The following is a 22,434-nucleotide window of genomic DNA, read 5'->3' as shown; positions in this document are numbered from 1 at the left end:
GTATAATTATGATTTTATTTCCCCTCTTGTACTTTGAAAGTTTAAGATATCCAGTGAAGTTTGTGGGTTATTCCTGGTTCTTTCATGAAGTATCTTACAGTATTTTTCTTTCTTTTTCATTTTCAAGTCAAATTTTGAGAATTTATAGAATGATAATTCAGAAAGATTCAATTATTATGCTTTTCTTATACTAATTCTTTCAATTACTATTGATTTTCTAATCCACTTAAACTGGTTATCCACTACGTGTATGGATCCACCCCCATAGAGTACCCCCACCTTGTAGTACTCACAGGAACAAACTCCGTACAACTTTGGCATTCAAGGGTAAGTTGTTTGGTTTTACAATTAAGGATTATATATAAGGTATATTGACAACGACAATATCAAGGTGAACATGGTTTCACGTGCACCCACATGAATAGTAAATTAAAAAAATACTAGGAAAATTAATATATTTTTTGTGAAATTTCGGGGTATCAAACTTGGTCGACCATTCTACTCATGTGTGAAGTTTTGACAGCCATAGTACTCTTAGTGAAGAAAATATAATTGGAACCTTACTATTCATCAAACAATGTTTCTTAATACAACTTCGTTTTTTCTTATTTTCGCCCATATTACCAGGGATTTCATTTCTTTGTGAAACTTCATACGCGAGTATACCGGCGGACTACGTATGTTACAAGAAAATTCAGATATTTTTAAAAAAGTTTCTAATATGTGTCTTTATTTTACTGTTCTAATGGGTGCCCGTGGAACCATGTCCCAAAAGTTCCTGTCCACTTTGACAAGATGTAGTTGCAAGTACTCTCTAAAATGTGTATGTATTAGGTGGAGAACCAACTTCTTGTTGGATGACTACAGGGATGGTTGTAACGGGTATACTGGATAAGATCCTCGTTAAAACAAATATTCAGTTAGGGCATTTGGTTCAAAGAAATTTTATTGTAATTTAGATGATCTCATCCTTTGGGATATTTTCTACGAAGCTTGTTTTGTTTTGTAGAATTGCAAACCATATGCATTTTTTGTGTGGTCTGATTTGGATGCAATTTCAAAGAAAATTTTACATTGAGTCTAACCTCGTGAACATGTTTGTATTTTAGTGACAACTTTGACATACCACTACTACAAATCCACTTATTTCCGGCGATGAAACTTAATAGCCGATGACCCATTGGATAATACACTAATAGCCAATGTACGAGTAATGGTGGACGGCTATCATCAATCTCACGAGTATGACTACCGATAATCAACAATATTATAAATTTCCTAAAAAATCCAACTCTCGGCTACCAAATCTAGTGCCCAACCGTGCGTACTAATAACAATGGTTTTTAATGTAGTGTTTATTTTTACATGATATAACCGGCGGTGAAATCTAATAGGCAAAGGTCCAACTAAAACTCTCATCTATGAGTGAAAATGGCCAACGAGTTGTATGTGACTCTCGATTATTAGATATAATATTCGGTGGGGAATAACAACAACTGGTAGTTGGCATTCACTCCCCCGGTGATATATTTCATTGGTTGACAAGGATAAACATGTGGAACGTCCCATGCATGTGTCCCAGATAATTGTCGGCTTGTTGTAAATAATTTGCTGACGACAAACAACTATTGCTGGTTGCAACATGGTTATAAATAGCCAACATGTTAAACCATGGGTTAATGCATGCGTTCCATCACTTCTAAATATGGTTCAGACTAATATATGGCGTTGTCTAGACCAACGGTGCAAGCGTTTTTGAGTACTTCATGGCAGATAGTCTTGTCCAGGCTAAATAAGAGAAGACGGCCGTTATACCATGTACGCCCATCGACCAAACTAGGCGAGATATTCATCCCGTTAATGATGAAAGGCAATCTTGACTAGTATAGTGGTGGAGAGGCTAAATTCCAAAAAAAGTCTTAATCCATCCATGGGATATGAAAGGGGAAATTGTAGTATCTAATTAAGCGCATTCATGTTTTTTCATTGTGGTGTGAGAAATTGGAAAAATGAAAATAAAATGTTTGACATGCATCCTTGTTTGCATCGATGAAGGTGGACTAAACCAAAGGAAGCTGATGATGAAGATGATTGTCCGTGTCGATTGAGGAAGCTTCAATGACGACTAAGGTAGCAAGGTGAGGTCTTGAAATCAGTTGATGATGGAAGCTAGGTGACCTTAACCAAGACTGGTGGTTGAAGTAGATCATCTGAGTGAAGTTCTCAAGTTGGAATGTTGATGGTGTTTGACGTTTCAAGACCATTTATCTTTAAAAAATGTGTAGAACATTATGTTCTAGTTACCATTTTATGTTTTCTTTCCATGGATCATTTAAGGGTTAATGTGATTTGGATACAACTCTCGGTGTGCTTGCGATACATTATGAGATTATGCTAAATATAATTAATTGTTGCACCCGTGAAATTCTTGCAGTAAATGATAACAATATGCATGACTAGATTAGGTAACCTAGTGAGTCACACCTCTTGGCTATAGCCTTCCTTGAGGGTCTCTATGTGCACTGTTAACCATTATTGATACCAATCATGTTAGGCATCCTCTCGGCTATGACTAAACTCAACGGGATAAATATACCGTCGACTGTTGTCAGTACCAATGGGAGAAATTGCCGCCGTAAAATACATAATTGATGGGGCACAGTCAGTTATATGCATCGTCTCGACATGGTGAGGCGACCATGGACCAAGAAATAGTCGACGGCTCATCGTTGGCTGGGCATCGTGGGCAAAGATGACAGCCGACAGTACCGTCGCCTATTGGTCGACCGAGCATCACCGATGGGAGATACTGATGGTGCACTGTCAGGTACTCCCTCCTTTCCGCTATATAGGGCTCAATTCAAAAATCTCACCAAACCAAGGTAGATGGTGAGTGGTGAAATACTTTTTGTAGTTTGCAAAAGCACCCAATTAATGCTCTTGTTTTCCTAAAAAAATATGTTTACCAATGCATTAATTGCCATGCATGCATGCATAAAGCACATGCATTGGACATTTTTCTCTTAATACTTGCATGCAATGATTTAATGCACCTTAGAATCTGAACATGTGATAAGGAACAACCAAATTGAGCCTTATAAAATGGAAAAACTAAAATTTTGAGATAAGCCCTATAAACCGGAAAGGAGGGAGTATAGTCATAACTGACGGGAGCATCACTTTATATTTGGAGATCTAGTAGTGTACAACCCAATCATTCACAAAAAAGTCATGCATTCTTCCTCTGGTGCAACTAAACAATATCTATTGAACAATCTCGCATTTTTAGTCTCCATAGATCTCAAAAGGCAATGTAATTCCAATCCTACATCTTTATTATTTTTGCGTTTTAAAGATCAAAGAAGCTCGCAATGGAAGGCCATGTTCCCGTCAATAGCAAGTCTCTAGTGCTGATTCGACAATCTTGAAGTTTCGCGACTATCGTATTTAGTGGATGATGTACGAGTTTGTGCGTGTGTGTGCGCGCGCGCGTGCACGCGCGTTGTACTTGTTTCTTTTTGAAACAATATGATGTTAAAAAAATTGGGATTTTCCCTTAGACTACCCATAATGGAGTAACATAGGTAGTAACATCACACATATCTAGGTTAAATAGATGATGTGGCATGCAATAAATGAAGAAAGAGATGAAAGTGGTAACATAGCTAGTTACTACTACTATGAGTAACATCACACATATGTTACTCTCCACTATAGCCTAATAAATGAAGTGCTTCATGTTACTACACATATGTTACTCCCCACTATAGAGATAGTAACATAGACTAGTAACATGGGCATGTTACTAGTCTATGTTACTACCCATTGTGGCTAGTCTTAGAAGTTGCTTGCTCCATTAGCAAATTTGTCCTTTTAGAACGTGTGAAGTCAAATTTAACAAAAACTCACAATATATGTATGCGAGAATGTGAAGATTAGATAGGTGAAAATAATACCCTTGGTTTTGTTATGGAGAATATTCCATAAAAATGTATTTTATAATTTTTGCTAAGTGGTCAAAGTTGCATGTCGAAGAACTATGTTTCCTTTTCTTAAAACGACATGTATACTTGCGAGATGCAGGAATTTCTGAAAGCGTGATTCCAACATCGGAGGTACTTGTGTTCGTGCCAATTGGAACATCGTTTGATGTTATAGGGCTGGTCCGTATTTGAGTTTAGCTCAAATCAGCATGAGATTTGTCTAAAGTACACATTGCAAAGTTTTTTGAGAAATGGAATATATTAATATTGCAAGTATACCAATTACACTTAGTCTCTGCACTAACAACATGCCCGAAGACATTAAGGACCCACACAACCAAAAAAGAAAATGAAAAAGGAGAAAAAAGACCTCGCCACGGTGATCAATCACTCGTAGCAGCAACACTCTAACCACCACCAAAGACAGCACCCGGACTACAAAAAAGGTTCTCCATAAGTAACGCCTCCAAGAAAAAAAAAATGCACAAACATTGTGGTTACCTGATCGAAGATCTTAGGTTTTCACCCTGAAAAGTCCGAGTTCCCAAAACAATATCTTCAACAAGACCATTGCTAAGTACAACCAGTGAAGGCCAGACCTTGAGTTTTCACCTGAAAAATCACAACTCGTTACTCGAGGAGCACCACCAAAACTGAGGTCCTCCGGTGCTGCCGCCCCCACTTGCCTATGTCGCTGTTGCAAATCACCAATCACCAGGCTCACGGGCGACGTGTATGCGGTTTGGACAGGAAGAGTCTCACGGCCAAACCCACACGCCAATCCGTGAAGCAATGTCTTCATCGCGTCGAGGATCCCACATCCGCCGTTTCTATCTGGTCTTCCAATGTTAGCCATCTTGACATTCCCCGCCTCTGCCAACACCATGAGAATCGCAACTTCGACATGTCCCATGATGTCGAATGATAGCGGAGCTTCGCAACACGCCCCTTGAAGTCCCACAAGCTGATGATTGTAGACGCGGCCGACCGGATCCCCTCCAAATCAAAGGTCTAGGAGCACTTTGCCAATCCGTGAAGACCTTCGGTGGAGTAATCCAGAACTCGTCGGCGGCCAGATCGGAGGCGACCGACAGCAGCAGATCGGCGAGAAGGACGAAAGAGGACCACTATAGGCCAAAAAAGGAGAAAAAGCACCGCTTTATTAGGGTCACGCACCAGTGCCTACCGCCACCATCCCAACCACGTCGTCCAACCAAAGTCCAAATCCCTGCTCACGCGGCCATGATCCACTGCCAGGGCAGCCAAACTATAAGGAGCCTAGAGGCGGACCTGAAGCAGGGCAAATCGATCTGAGTTGGACGGAGATGGAGGAGAGGTGGTGTTGCACGTGAGAGGGGCGGCCGGCCGCCGCCGTCGGGGTGGCTAGCGACGGCGGCGTCGAGGGGATCTGGCGAGGAGAAGACTCGGGAGGGTGGCGGCGGGGACGCCTCGGAATCGCTAGGAGGCGAGCCGAAGGCGGCGACATGATCATCATTGTAAGTTTGACCAATTGTATAGAAAAAACATCAACTTGAAATTATGTCATTAGATGCGTCATGAATATAATTTTCATATTCCATACCTTTAGTATTGAAGATGTTGATATTTTTTTATATAAACTTTATGAAGTATGACTTTAGACAAATTTTACACTGGGAGTAAAAAGGACGGAAGGGAATATCATTTTCTTCGGAAAGAAAGGGTAGCATCATTCTTTTTTTGCGGGAACAACATAGGTATCATGTCCATCGTCGAAAACAAAAACATAGGGCATCATGTCGTGCCAAATTGCAAAAGATCCCGGCTAGATAGTTACCCCTGGAATGTAGCGCGAGTTTCCCCTTTCCAGCAGCATGTTAAGCTCAGCAAGCTCTGTTCTTTGCTGGCTGGCCAAATCCAGGGCTAGCCGGCAGACGTGACGCCGAGTGGCCCGCCTCCCGAGAAAAACAATCACGCCGGCGTATGTGTCGAACCAGGGTTGGAGCGCTTCCAGTCCAACTCCGTTTTTATTCTTTTCCGGGACGTAGTAATAACTTTCTCTGCATTTGCCCTCAGTTCATCAGCAACCAGTTAACAAATTAGATTCCAAACTGCTCCCCGAGGCCCGTGGACGCACTCGATCGCTTTCGCTGAAAAGGCCAAGGTAAATAATAGGAAAAAAAAACTGGCCACTTGCTTGCTCTCGCACGGCTTGGCTGCGTTGTCGCTCCCTCGCATGGCCTCCACATCAGGGCGCGCTGGGTCGCCAATGGCGTCGCCGGGAGCCAACTGCTGCTCCGCATCATCACCAGCAAACTAGCATATCTTGAGTAGCGTTGGAACGATTAAAAAGAACAATGTTGGGAGGAGGAAAGCGTCTCCCGCCGGGCGTGCACGGACGCGGTCCATTAACTGGCGATTTTGACCATCGGCGCCAGGAAAATATTGCAGCCGCCGAGGGATCGGGTTTGGTTAGCTGGTGACGAATTCTGGCCGGCGTTGGAGTCGTACCCCCCGGTTCCTGTGTCGGCGTGACGTGACTCGTCATCCTTGCGTTGCGTGGGCTTGGACTTTGTGTGAGCTTCTGATAGCTCGACTGTGAACTGCCACTCAACTGCTGGACGTGAGAGCTTCGTCTGTGGCTCTAGGTCAACCCTTTTTGCGCACGGCTTAAATTGCTTGAAAGACAAAAGGGAGCAGCAATAAAGAACGGCGCTTTAGGTAGTGGAAAGGAAATGTTTTTATATACGAGCACCATCCTTTTTTTTCAAACAAACGATATTTGTTTTCGTTTTCGTGTACTCTCTCCGTTCCTAATATAAGTATTTGTAGAGATTTTATTATGGACCATATACAAATGTATATAGATGCATTGTAGAATATATATTTATTCATTTTGCTCCGTATCTAGTTTATAGTGAAATTTTTACAAAAACTTATATTTAGTAACGGATGAAGTACATCTTCTGCTACAATGATGCGTCGGCTAGACATCACGTTGTCATGAAAAGGTTCTAAGGACATCCCAACGCCGATTCTCAAATCACCCGCAATCATGTGAACCACGTGGGACATGTTTTGTCATGCAACACAGGTCTTTATCGGTCCGGACGCATTTTTTCACGCAAACCAAAGACAAACGGGGGAGGGGGAGGGTGTTTGCGGGCGTCCATGCCCCTTTCCCGTGCCCGCTCGCGTTCCCGCCCTAAGCTAACTGCCCACATTCATGTCGGCCTAAAGTGGACGTGATCGCTCACTGGAGCCGGCATTGAAGCGGCTCGCCGGCCGAGAGCGCTGCTCGCTGCGCACGTCTACTCTCCGCATTGAAACGGGATCCGTCTGACCACCTACCTCCATTAAACTGGCGCGTCTGCCAAGGAAACTACTCCGGTGCCCCGAGCGCCACACGTCCGTTCCTATGCCGGTGAGCATTAAACACCTCTCCTGCTGGCTCCTCGCATTATATAAACGTGTCCAGCGTCGGACAACACCTCACCTCCACCCTCTCCATGTCCTCGTTGCACAACATCCCCCATGGCCTCCGGCGAACAGAAGATTGAGTTCTTTGACATTGCAGTTGCCTGGGTTGCCCGGTGAGCCAGCCCGTTCAAGCTGGCAGTAACGCGTCAGGCAGGTGGGAAAAGGAGCCATGCTGGCGAAGGCCATCATGTCCGCGGCCACCGCTGGCAGCAAGGAAAAGTAGATCATGGAAGGCCGCCACTGCTTGGGTCCCATGAAGGCCACCGCCACCGTGTAGCCGGGTTACACAACCGGTATCTTGCCCGGTGAGCGGGGGCATAGACCACGGCGACCATCTTGCCCCGCCCAAAAACCAACCCTAATCGGTGCTTCACGAAAGCGGTGGGGGGGGGAGGGGGGCTATACTTCCCCTCTCCCTGAAGCATATCCCTTCAGGGCATCCGGCAGTCCGATGAGCGGGATGCCGGACATGGGGAATACATGTCGTGAGAGTGGCAATCCATCGCGGCTGGCCGTAGTCTAGTTTTATCGTAGCACGGTATAGTTTAGTTAAAATATGTCTGAAATGTAAATGTTTTCATCCGTTTTGTATGAAAATCATCCCGTTTGCATATAATTCGTCCGATTTATTTGAAGAGTGTTTGAAATGTATGTGGGTAGTGTTGGATGGTCGGCTCTTACATCCATGTTCATGGACTGATCTCCTCTGTCCACGGACAGATCCGGTGTCTGGTTTGCGGGGCAGCTTTGGAGATGCTCTAAACAGTCTCGATGCATTGCATTTTATGTTGTACCGAACGCATATCACTACTAGAAGCATACAAACGTTTTGCCACACCCCTTTTTTCCTTAAAAAATGGCTAGACCTACGAAATGTTTCTACATAACCTACATAAATCCCTTCCTCATTGATCAAATCACCACCCCTGAATTTTACGGTGGGACTATGCCCCCAACTAATGGCCAATGAAAATTTTACCAAAACACCCCCGCAATGAGGACGTGCATAGCCCTTTGTTTGTGCAAACTAGGGTTTCCTCAGCGTCTCGCTGGCGCTAGTCCGCCTCGTCTCCTATTGGTGGATCCTGGCCCTTGCCGGCGAGAGGGATCCATTTAGGTACTTTTCTCAGTATTGTTAGGGTGTGTGCCATGCTCGGGAAGACGAGACATCGGCGACTTTCTGAAGTTGGAATAAGGTTCTCCTCGCATAGCTCCCGCCCCGATGGTGCTTCTAGCATCATCGAAGTGCATGTGGAGGTGTGTCTCCGATGGATCTCACGGGATTCGGTCGGTATTTGTCTTTGATGGATCCACTTGGATCCGGTCTTCGTTAGTTTGCGCCAATGTGTCTACAAGTTAGATCCTTCCGATCTACGCTTCTCTTTATCGGCGACGGTTGCTGTTCTGGTGTGTTGGTCCTATGGGGACTTAGAACGACGACTTCCCGACTGTCTACTAATACATTTTTTTCCCGGCTCTGATGAGGAAATGACGATAATGTCCGCGCGCCTTTGACTCTCTCCAGGACGCTAGGTGGTCTATGGACCTGGATGTAATTTTTACTTCTGATGTTCTTTGTACTACCTTGATAGTTGATGAATAGATCAAAAGTTTTCTCATAATTTTTTGTTACCAAATCACCGTGCAACCCCCTCACTATGTAATCCTCGTGTAGGTGTAACTAAACTCTTTTTTCCCTAAAAAATGCTAGAATTACGAGGAGATGTTTACGGAAATAATAGACTTACCCTTCTCCTCTCACTAAACTCTTCCACCCTCTACCCCTGAATTTCAGGGTGGGGACCGCTTCTTCCTAATCACAAAAAAAAGTCCACATCAGTCTAGTTTGCCACTTCTTCCTTGGATGCTAATATGCGGATAGATCATATTGATTTTCTTAAATGTTTTCTCTATTTTTTAACACAGTACAAACGCAAGCGCTAATATACACGCGCATACACTTACCCCTATGAACACACACACGCCACCCTATTCTTATGAGTACCTCTGAATGTGCATCGCCGGAAATCCTGAAATAAATTCAGGAATAAATGTGAGCACCAGGATTTGAACCCTGATGGGCAGGAGATATCATAGTCCCTCTAACCATCCAACCACAGGTTGGTTCACAATGTTTTCTCTATTAGAAATTCCACACCTACAACCAGGAAATGAAAAATTGTAGATTTATAATCCCGTCGTTGCTACACGCAACGAAAAGTAGCTCGTCTTTGCCGTAGAACTGCATATAAGAGCATGGCCAATCCTCCATGATAGTGTTGCCCCATTTTTCGTGTCAGATGAAAGAATAGAGAAAGAAAAGGAGTGTTGCTTGCAGAGCCGAGCGGTTTCTTCGAGAGGAGGCTGGTGCTTCAATAAAAGAAAAGAGAGAAAAGAGGCAAAATCATAGGGAGAGTATTAGAGGACTACACCACACATATACAACCAAGGATATCTCTATACTACTTAAAAAACTTAAAAAAAATGTAAGATTCTCATTTCATCTTTCTTTCCACCACCCCTTCGTCCAACTTTTCATATATAAATAATCAATCATCTTAATTTACTTACCTTCTAAATCAATTTCACTTTAATTTACATACCAAACTTCTAATCAAAATATAAGATAATTCACGGCCAGAATTTGATGAACATTTATTTACGCAATTGCATTAGTATTGACAGATAAATCATAAATTAACGTATTAAAATATTTATATCCCGTTGCAATGCACGGGCATTGTTCTAGTAGAGTAAAAAAAGATTAAGAGAGAGAGAGAGAGAGAGCGCGCGCAGTGAATGAAGCTAAGGCTTCATCTACTTTACTCCTAAACGGATGTTGGAGCAACAACATGACCATGCTGCTGCCCCAGAGTTCATGCCCTGAGTGATTGCTGGCTATGGAAAGTTAGTAGTCATCAACGTTGGCTACGAAAATCCCCCGTTGTTATGGCCCGCGATTAAAGGTGGATAGCAGCTGTGACCTCGCTCCCAACCAACAGATAATTATTGTTATGATATGAATATGAGTCTAATTTTATCCATAAGAAAACCTTCAACTCATTTACATGCACTTTTCTTTCTTGTTATTATTTATTTCAAAAATAATAAGTATTCCCTCCGATTCATATTAATTGTAGTTGATTAGTACTCCCTCCTTTCTGATTTATAAGGCTCAATTTTAGAATCTCTCCAACCAAGATAGATGATGAGTGGTGGAATAAATTTCTTAATTTGCACAAGTACTTAGTTTGTACGCTCGTTTTTATTAGTACTCCCTCCTTTCCGGTTTATAAGACCACTAAGGCTAGTTGTAATGAGGAGTATCATCTACTCGATCCCTTCGTTTTTATTTACTCCGCATATTAGAGTTGACTGAAGTCAAACTTTATAAAGTTTGACCAAATTTATAGAAAAGAATATAAATATTTAGCATAACAAATCTATATGATGTGGAAGTACATTCAACAATGAATCTAATGGTATTAATTTGTTATTGTATATGTTAATATTTCTGTCTATAAACTTTGTCAAAGTTTGTAAAGCTTGACTTTGACCAAAACTAATATGCGGAGTAAATAAAAACAGAGGGAGATGATACTAGTGTATGATACTACTTTCGTAATGCATAGTATCATAAGTAAGTATCTTAGGTCGCCTTATATATTAATTGTCATGCATGACACAAACTAGTACAATATTTAATATGACACGGTATCATGATATGATACCACATCCTATTTTTCCTCATTTAATTGTGTGACGCATCATCCAAAAAGTCTAGTTGGCATGCATGATACCGCTTACGATACTCACATTACGACCAGCCTAAATGTCCATGAACTTCTACATGCATTGGTGAGTTTTCTCTTGATACTTGCATAGGGTGATTTAATGCACCTCAAAAATCCAAACATGTGATAGTAAGTAGTAGAATTGAGACTTATAAAATGAAAAAAACTAATTTTTTGAGATGAGCTCTATAAACTGAAAAGGAGAGAGTAGAAACTTGTACAAATTGACGATAATTAATATGGATAAGAGGGAGTGTATCATTTATTATCATCTACTATGTACTTATTACTTGTTGTAACAAGCAATACTAGTGTGATTGAGAACCATACTAAAGTTATTGGGAATACAATTAGGTGTTTTACCTTTGTGATGCTCCGCGAGGAATGCCTTTTCAAGGAAAAGCGTGACATCGTTTACAAACCTATCCACTTAGAGGTCAACCTGCACGTGCATGGGGCAGTCGTCGTCGTAGGAGCAGGAGGGGAGCCCGCTCTGGCCGGAGTGCGACGATCGCGGCGAGTGCGGGGTCCAGTCCTCCACCAGATCGACATGCACGCGGTGATTCTCAAGCTCAACCTGCACGTGCGCATCATCGTCGAACAACTGCCCATGCAGTTCTGGTCCCTGATATGTCTCCAACGTATCTATAATTTTTTATTGTTCCATGCTGTTATATTATCAATCTTGGATGTTTTATAATCATTTTATAGTAATTTATATCATTTTTTGGTAATAACCTATTAACATAGTGCCAAGTGCCAGTTGCTGTTTTCTGCATGTTTTTTACATCGCAGGAAATCAATAGCAGACGGAGTCCAAATGCAACGAAACTCCACGGAGATTTTTTATGGACCAGAAGGAACGTAATGGGCCCTGGCTGCGCCTGGGGGGTGCCATGAGGGGGGCACAACCCACCAGGGCGCGCCAGGAGGCCCAGGCGCGCCCTGGTGGGTTGTGCCCACCTCGGGTGCCCCCCGGACCGCCTCTTTGCTTTATAAATACCCCAATATTCCCAAAACCCTAGGGGAGGCAACGAAATATTCATCCAGTTGCCGCAGAGTCCAGAACCACCAGATCCAATCTAGACACCATCTCAGATGGGGTTCACCACCTCCATTGGTGCCTCTCCGATGATGCGTGAGTAGTTCTTTGTAGACCTTCGGGTCCGTAGTTAGTAGCTAGATGGCTTCCTCTCTCTCGCTGAATTCTCAATACAATGGTCTCTTGGAGATCCATATGATGTAACTCTTTTGCGGTGTGTTTGTTAGGATCGATGAACTTTGAGTTTATGATCAGATCTATCTTTTTATATCCATGAAAGTTATTTGGGTTTCTTTGATCTCTTATATGCATGATTGCTTATAACCTCGTATTTCTTCTCCGATATTTGGGTTTTGTTTGGCCATCTTGATCTATTTATTTTGCAATGGGAAGAGGTGCTTTGTAGTGGGTTCGATCTTACGGTACTTGATCCCAGTGACAGAAGGGGAAACACGTATGTATCGTTGCTACTAAGGATAAAACGATGGGGTCTATCTCTACATAGATAGATCTTGTGTACATCATGCCATCGTTCTTATTGCATTACTCCGTTTCTCCATGAACTTAATACACTAGATGCATGCTGGATAGCGGTCGATGTGTGGAGTAATAGTGGTAGATGCATGCGGGAGTCGGTCTACTAATCTTGGACGTGATGCCTATATAATGATCATTGCCTGGATATCGTCATGATTATTTGAAGTTCTATCAATTGCCCAACAGTAATTTGTTCACCCACTGTTTGCTATTTTTCTCGAGAGAAGCCACTAGTGAAACCTACGGCCCCCGGGTCTTCTTTCTCATACTATTTTCCTTTGCGATCTACTTTCCTCTTGCATTTTTTCCAGATCTATTAAACCAAAAATACCTTGCTGCGTTTTATTCCGGTACTCCTAATGAGGATGCCGCGTCCCATCTTAGTACCTTCGTGGAATTATGCGATATGCAAAAGAAAAAAGATGTGGACAATGATGTGGTGAAGATGAAATTATTTCCGTTTTCTTTGCGTGATTCTGCAAAAATTTGGTTCTCTTCTTTGCCTTGCAATAGTATCAATTCTTGGAGTAAGTGCAAAGATGCTTTTATCACTAAGTATTTTCCTCCCGCAAAAATTATTTCCTTTAGAACCTAGATCGTGAACTTCAAGCAACTTGAACATGAGCATGTTGCACAATCTTGGGAAAGGATGAAAATGATGCTAAGGAATTGCCCAACTCATGGGTTAAATCTTTGGATGATCATTAAAAAAAATTATGCGGGGTTGAATTTTGTTTCTTGTAATCTTTTAGATTCCGTCGCGGGTGGTACTTTTATGGAAATTACTTTTGGTGAAGCCACCAAATTGCTTGATAATATCATGGCAAATTATTCACAATGGCATACCGAAAGAGCTCCTACTAGTAAAAAAGTTAATTCGGTTGAAGAAATTTCTTCTTTGAGTGAAAAAGTTGATGCTCTTATGAAATTGGTTGCTAGTAAAAGTGCTCCTATTGATTTTAATGATATGCCTTTGTCTACTTTGATTGAGCAAAATAGTGATGCCATAGATGTGAATTTTATTTTTCGAAATAATTTCAACAAAAATGCTAATAGAGGTAATTTAATCGTAGGCCTTTTCCTAGTAATTCCTCTAATAATTATGGTACTTCCTATGAAAATCAATCTTATAATAATAATAATAATAATAATAATAATAATAGGAACACCTCGGATCTTGAGAATAATATTAAAGAATTTATTAGCACACAAAAAGTTTTCAATACTTCCATAGAAGAAAAGTTGAGTAAGATTGATGATTTGTCTAGAAGTGTTGATAGAATTGCTCATGATGTGGAAAATCTAAAGATGAAAATTTTTGTGCCTAAAGTGGATGAATCAATTAAATCTCTTTATGTTTCTATGGATGAAAGTAAGAAAAGAACCGCTATGCTTAGAGCTAAAAGAGAATTTTAGAAAAAGCATTTTCTAGTGATTTCTTTCGCAAAAGTGATGAAGATCTTAAAATGGTTTGTGTTTCTTCTATTGATTCCTTGTTTAGTAAAGTTAAGATTGATGAAAAAGGGACTGGAGAAGAGTTAACTTTAGGTAGAAGGTGTCCCAATATTTCGGAGGGTGAAAATCTGGTTGAGAAAATTGATGAAAGTGGGTTTGGAGAGGTCAAAACTTTAACTAGTGATGTGCCCACTCTTTTGGATTACAAAGACTTTAATTATGATAGTTTCTCTTTGATTGATTGTATTTCTTTGTTGCAATCCATGAGAAATTCACCCCATGCCTATGAACAAAATAAAGCTTTTACTAAACATATTGTTGATGCTATGATAAAAGCTTTTGAAGAAAAATTGGAATTAGAAGTATCAATTCCTAGAAAATTGCATGATGAATGGGAACCTACTATCGAAGTCAAGATTAAAAATTGTGAGTGTTTTGCTTTATGTGACTTGGGTGCTAGTGTTTCTATAATTCCGAAATCTTTATGTGATGTGCTTGGTCTTACCGGTATTGAAGAGTGTTCTTTGAATTTGCACTTAGCGGATTCTACTATTGAAAATCCTATGAAGAATTAATGATGGTCTTATTCTTGCAAATAGGAATTATGTGAGCATAGATTTTATTGTTCTTGATATTGATTGTAATCCGTCTTGTCCAATTATTTTTGGTAGACCATTTTTACGCACTATCGGTGCCGTGATTGATATGAAAGAAGGCAATATTAAGTTCCAATTTCCTTTGAGGAAGGGTATGAAACACTTTCCTAGAAAATGAATTAAGCCACCTCATGAATCAACCATGAGGGAATCTTATGGATCTCGAACCAAAGATCACAAAACTTAGATCCTTGCTTTATGCCTAGCTAAGGGCGTAAAACTATAGCGCTTGTTAGGAGGCAACCCAATGAATAAATTTTATTTTTGCTTTTTTGCTTTCTGTTCTTGAGTGTTTGCACAATTATTCTACTGTTATGATTGTGTTTTTTGTGTTTTAATTAGAGTGTGCGCCAAGTAGAACCGATAGGATCTTCTTGAGTGATAGTTGTTTGATCTTGCTGAAAAACAGAAACTTTTGTGCTCACGAAAATAATTGTTAAAAAACACCATAACGTGATAAAATGCCAATTCTTTTTTGCATGAGATTAATATACAAATTACCCAGGTATTCCTAGTTTTTGAGAATTTTTAGAGTTACATAAGTATTCGAACAAATCAGATTGCTACAGACTGTTCTGTTTTGACAGATTCTATTTTCTTTGTGTTGTGTGCTTATTTTGATGGCTCTATGATTTTCTTTGATGAGTTTTTGCCATAGAAAAGTTGGAATACAGTAGATATAATACAAAACAAAATATGAATTGGTTTCATACAGTACTTATAGTAGTGGTTTGCTTTCTTATACTAACGGATCTTACGAAGATTTTGTTGAGTTTTGTGCGATTGAAGTTTTCAAGTTTTGGGTTATCTTACGATGGATGAAAGAAGGATAGAAGAGCCTAAGCTTGGGGATGCCCCGGTATCCCAAGCTATTATCCAAAAATGAGCAACCAACTAAGCTTGGGGATGCCCCCGAGTGGCATCCCCTCTTTCTTCTAACGACCATCGGTATTTTACTCGAAGCTATATTTTTATTCGTCACATGATATGTCTTTTGCTTGGAGCGTCTTGTATGATATGAGTCTTTGCTTGTTTCATTTTGTGTTTTAAGTCATCACTCCTTGCTGGACACACCTATTTGAGAGAGCCAAAATTATGTCATGACTTGTTAGAATTGCTCTCTATGCTTCGCTTAAATCTTTTACGAGCAATGGACTTGCTCTAGTGCTTCACTTATATCTTTTTTGAGCACGGTGTGTTTGTTATTTTTGAAGAAATGCTCTCTTGCTTCACTTAGATTTTGTAACATCCCAATTTTCAATATGGATGTTATTCATTAGATCATCAGATGCATCCATAATTTGTGCATTTTTGAATTTGCTTTATTTCAATTTTGATCCTAGAAACCTTAAGCAACTCAAGGACCAATTGAGAGAGTTGGAGGTTTTCACAAAAATCCATTTTTGAATTTTCAAAATTGGCAAAGGGGATCATAGTGTTTTATTCGAAATTATTTTCCAATTGTTTCAAATAAATAAAATAATGAGAGAAGATAATATGACTTCTTAAAAAACAACAAAGAAATATTGGGAATTTAATTTTGAATAAAAATATATTTTTATTTGATTTTATTTGCGTGTTTATTTATTTATTACTAAAAATGTTTATTTTATTTTAGGCATTTATGTCCAGAAAAATGTTCACATTAGTCCAAATATTAGGAGGGAATTATGTAAATTTTTCTGCAATTTTTGAAAATATTTTTGTTATGTTTTTCGTTTTTTTCGTCTCTCTAGAAAAAATGTTTTAAAAAAAAGTTTCGGACCGAATTGGGCCGGCCCAGCTCCACGCCCGCGTCGCCCCGACAGCGAGGCGGACTCCCGCCGCCGCACGGCGTCGCCGCCAGCCACCCATGGCCGAGCCGGACTCCGCCCCGCCCCCCCTCGCCCAAGCCGCCGCACCCCTCCCCGCCTTTATAAGCCGCCACCCTACCGCCTTTTCCCCCTCACCAGCCCGCGCCGCCCCCTCGCAGCAGCAGCAGCGCCGCCGCCTAGCCGCGGTTGTCGCGCCGCCGCCGTTCGCCGAGCCGCCGCCTCGTCGCCGTCGCCGGAGAGCCGCCGCCGACGTCGAACCGCCGTGAATCGGTAAGAAAACCGCCCCGGTTCGCCGGTTTTTCTTTAGGCTTTGGTTTTCTTTTAGTTTTCGGTTTTTTTCGTTGGGTTTATTTTTTTGGTTCAATCTATTTAGCGATCGTTCGTTCGTTAGGGTTCTGTAGCGAACAGATTCGTTAGATTAGGTTCTGTAGTGGACGTTCGTCCGACAGATTTTTCTTTTTCTGTTTTATTTTCGGCCAGGGACCCATCCGTAATTATTTTCTTTGCAGATTAGTCCATGTTCTTCAAACGACCGCAACTTTTTTGCTCGATTATCCAAATCCAACGAAACCAACGCCAAATTCTTCGTTATGATCCCCTCTGTTCAAATAATCAACTTAAACATGTTTTTGAAAGTTTAAAATTTGGTTTCAAACAGATTTGAATTTGAGTTTCTTTTGATCATAACTTGAGTTTCGTAATTCCGATTTGATTGATTCTTTTTGCAAATCAAAGCTCTTCACTTGAACTTTCTGTTTAGATTTTTTATTTGGTTTTACCTTTGCATCTTATGCTCGAGTGCTTATGTATGCTATTGTTTATCTACGATAGAGAATCCGGAGTGCGAAGCTTGCTACTACGAATCTCTAGGGTTTTCCGATCGTCAGCAAGGCAAGTTACACTTTGATCATATCCCTTTATTACCCAGTTTTTATGCATTAGTTTCAACCCTCAAATATTGCATGAGTAGGATTGGGAACATGTGGTTATTGTTATGTAGTTGATCAGGTAGGAACCTATTACCTTTGATCACCCCGGGAAATATACGTTATGCTCATATTGCTTAGCCATGCTCGTAGACGGGATTGGTATGCGAGATTGATGAAAGTTACGAGAGTAATAATAATTAAGGGAAACTTAAGGTGGCTACTTTAATACACATCTGGGTGGATTGGTTGCGGGCACCTGGGGAATCCAGTGTTGTCCTAGGAGATCCCGGGGTACCCGTGTGATCATCCTATGGAATGCCACCCAGGCTCAAAGGGATCATAAGATTATTCATGCTAGAAACATCCGTTTGCAGCCACAAGGCATTATGGTCTCTGGCATAGTTGAGTAAGTTGTGGGAAACCTTTCCATGATAGGCTAGCATATGTAGGGGATTGTAGGTGTACCGGCCTATCTATCGATTAAGGGGACCTCTTCGGAAAGGCTATGTCTCGATCATCCGGTTCTCAAACATCAGACAGTGCGAGGAATTCAATGGAGGAGATCGAGTCTTGTGGGGAAAAGTGTGCAAACCTCTGCAGAGTGTACAAACTAATCATGATTAGCCGTGTCCCCGGTTATGGACATTTTGAGTATCTGGTATTTGAATTATTGGTTGATCTCATCACTTTACTTAATGAATTTGTTGGGTTATTATTAATTATACTTGTTAATTTTGGTATTGAGTTGGGGGAACCTTCTCAATAATGGCTTAAAACTTGTAGTGAATAAAATATATTCCTTTGTTGTAGGAAAAAATTAGCTTTATGCAAATGTTAAACTTAGAGCCTCCACCAGCCAAATATGCATGTAGTGATAGCTATTATTTCATCATTGCTCTATAGTGTGATCTTGCCAGCATATTCCATGTGCTGACCTACACGGCTGCAACGTCTCATCTTGCAGAATTTTCAGACGAAGAGTAAGGTGCGATAGGTCGTTGTCATGCACTCAGTTTTGCCGTGGAGTTGGATGGACTCATTTATCTTAGAAGCTTTCGCAGTTATTTTATTTAGATGGCCCTCAGCCATATTATTGTAATAAGTACTCTTTATGAGACTCTTGAGGTAATAAGTGTGTGATTGAACTCTGTTATAAATCCTCGAGTACTGTGTGTGTCAGCAATACCGATCCAGGGATGACACTTAAGCATAGAGACTTCGGTCCATTAGGATCGGGTCGCTACAGGATGGTATCAGAGCACACACTGAGTGTAGGACGCGACCACTAGGAAAGGCCAGATGATACTCTTCTCTACTAATTTCTAATTCTTCTCTATTTCTACTCTATAGATGTCGGACCCCAGGTGAGGGAGTCCTGGATTAGGGGGTCCTCGGACGGCCGGACTATATACTTTAGCCGGACTATTGGACTATGAAGATACAAGATTGAAGACTTCGTCCCATGTCCGGATGGGACTCTCCTTGGCGTGAAGGCAAGCTTGGCAATACGGATATGTAGATCTCCTCCCTTGTAACCGACTCTGTGTAACCCTAGCCCCCTCTGGTGTCTATATAAGCCAGAGGGTTTGGTCCGTAGGACAACAACAATCATACCATAGGCTAGCTTCTAGGGTTTAGCCTCTACGATCTCGTGGTAGATCAACTCTTGTAATACTCATATCATCAAGATCAATCAAGCAGGAAGTAGGGTATTACCTCCATCGAGAGGGCCCGAACCTGGGTAAACATTGTGTCCCCCGCCTCCTGTTACCATCCGCCTTAGACGCACAGTTCGGGACCCCCTACCCGAGATCCGCCAGTTTTGACACCGACATTGGTGCTTTCATTGAGAGTTCCACTGTGCCGTCAGCATAAAGCTGGATGGCTCGTCTTGTTGTCAAGGACAATATCACCTCTGGGGGAGCCTTGGCTATAGTCCAAACTCTCCGACTAGGCGGTTTCGTCATGACCGCCCGTTCGGCCGCTGCGCCGACGATGACTTCTCGGGTCATCGAAAACAGCCTCCACGTCGGCTCGGAGTTCACCGAGCAGATGGATCCAATGGAGCTCTCCTCTTTGAACGAGCTCTTGGATCACATTGCCGCTTTGGGAGTCGCTACGGACTATGCTCGGATTGGGCTTAAACCCGACCAAAGGGAGATTAACTCTCCGCCGGTCACCCATCAGATAGCGGTGGTGGAGGAGCAATGCGGCGATTCTTCCTCTATCTTGAGGACAAACTATGTCCGGATTCCCGAGCTCCCCGAGCTGGATACCCGTCTATGGGAGGACATCGCCCAAACCCTGAACCTAGAATCAGGCAGCGGGCCAGACCTATTGGGCAACATCCCGGAGCCCGAACTTCCAAGATCGGAAACTCCTCCGCCCCTGGGTCTCAGATCGGGTCAGGGTTCAGACTTAAATCCACCCACCCACCCAGATATAAGCGATCTTTTCCACATTAGACAAGAGCCCCAGGAAACAGTACACCACTATTGGGCCAGATTCCTCCTTGTAATGAACAAGGTTAAGGACTGTTGCGAGGAGGACGCAATTTCATTCTTTTGCAATAATTGCACGGACAAGGGAATCCTCAACGCCATAAGTCGCCGTGACATAGCACACTTCGCTGACTTGGCGGACATAGTGCGGAAGTACTGTGCGATGGAAAGCGCGTGGAAAACCCAAACAAAATTTTGGGATCCTCCGGCTCTGACAAAACCCCCAGTCCGAACTAAAGGGGTGCACTCTCGTAAGTCGCCCGACCCAATTACAAAGAAGCAAAAGCCCATTACAGGGCGTGGAACCATATTGGAGGGATGGCTTAATGGGCCATGCAAAATTCACAGTACATCGGATACCATACCAACACACAACCTTAGAGCATGTTGGGTAATCCGGCAGGTGGCCAAGAGCGGTGAGGATATCCTCATCAACAATGCCGCAGAGCACCATCCCATGGAAAACAACAATACAGTATTGACAGTCTTCGAGACCTTCGCCTCAAATAATAGGCATAAGCGAGCACTCCGCAACCTCGCCGAAGTCTGCCACGTAGCAGCAATAAATCCATGGAGCGACACGGCTATCACCTTCAACGCCAGTGACGAACCTAAATTCCGAACAGCCCGAGCACCAGCCACCTTGGTCCTTAGTCCAATTGTGGATGGCTTCCGGCTTACTAAAGTGCTCATGGACGGCGGCAACGGACTAAAACTCATCTATGAGGAGACCCTTCGAAAAATGGAAATAGACAGAAGCCGCATTGAGCAAAGCAGCACGACATTCAGAGGAATCATCCCTAGTCATGAGGCACGATGTGCTGGCAAAATCACACTAGATGTGGTATTCGGCACGCCGGAGAATTATAGGTCCGAAGAAATCACATTCCAAGTGGCCCCGTTCAATAGCGGACACCACGCCCTTCTAAGGCGGGAGGCATTCACGATCTTCCAAGCTATACCCCATTACGGGTACATGAAGCTTAAAATGCCCGGACCCAATGGAATCATCACTCTAGCTAGTGATCCGGACATAGCACTCCGCGCCGAAATAAAACAGCCGCACTGGCCCTCGAGGCGTTATCCGAAGCCCTCGCGGCCGAGGAATTAACTGTGCTGCGCTCCACAGTGGACAGGGACGACGTGATACTCGATAAAAGATCCAAGTCCACCTCTTTTAAACCAGCGGATGAAATAGTCAAATTCCAAGTCCATCCAACGGACCCTACAAAAACAACATCCATCGGGGCACAGTTAAACCCCACAGTAGACGCCGCACTACGGGAGTTCTTGCGCGAGAATTGGGACATCTTCGCCTGGCATCCTTCAGACATGCCAGGAATCCCACGCAGGCTGGCCGAACATAGCCTTAACATCCTAAAGGGATTCAAGCCGGTCAAGCAAACTCTCCGCGCTTCTCTGAGCCTAAGCGACAAGCCATGGGAGAGGAGCTAGCCAAGTTACTAGAGGCCGGATTCATCTGAGAAATAAAACATCCGGACTGGCTAGCAAACCTGGTGATGGTACCAAAGAAGGACAAATCCTGGCGCATATGCGTCGACTTCAAGGACCTTAATAAGGCTTGCCCAAAGGGTCCCTTCCTCCTCCCTCGCATCGATCAAATTATCGACGCTACCGCAGGACACGACTCATTGTGCTTCCTCGACGCATACTCCGGATACCACCAAATTAAGATGGCGGAGTCCGATCAAGCCGCAACGGCATTTATCACTCCATACGGCCCCTTCTGTTTTAACACCATGCCTTTCGGGCTCAAAAACGCCGGTGCAACCTATCAACGCATGATTCAGACATGCTTGGAGACACAGATTGGCAAAACAGTGGAGGCATACGTAGACGATGTGGTCATTAAAACAAGACACGTCGAATCCTTAATAGACGACTTGAGGCTCACGCGATAATCTCTGAACATACGACATTAAGCTCAACCCGGAAAAATGCGTCTTCGGCGTGCTCGCCGGAAAGCTCTTAGGCTTCATCGTCTCCAACAGAGGAATCGAAGCAAATCCGGCTAAAATCTGAGCTCTGTCACAGTTGGCCATCCCAACGGACCTCAAGCAAATCCAGAAACTGACTGGATGCGTGGCTGCTTTAAGCCGCTTTATTTCCCGATTAGGAGAAAAAGCACTACCCCTTTATCGCCTTCTTCGGCGCACCGAACACTTCGAGTGGACGGATGCGGCCACGGCCGGATTGGAAGAAATAAAAGCCATCCTGGCCACCAACCCAATCCTGGCCGCGCC

Source organism: Triticum aestivum, chromosome 3D (assembly GCF_018294505.1).
Source record: "Triticum aestivum cultivar Chinese Spring chromosome 3D, IWGSC CS RefSeq v2.1, whole genome shotgun sequence".
NCBI classification, from domain to species: domain Eukaryota; kingdom Viridiplantae; phylum Streptophyta; class Magnoliopsida; order Poales; family Poaceae; genus Triticum; species Triticum aestivum.
The sequence above is the reverse complement of the archived record's forward strand: the minus strand, read 5'-3'. Positions refer to the sequence as shown.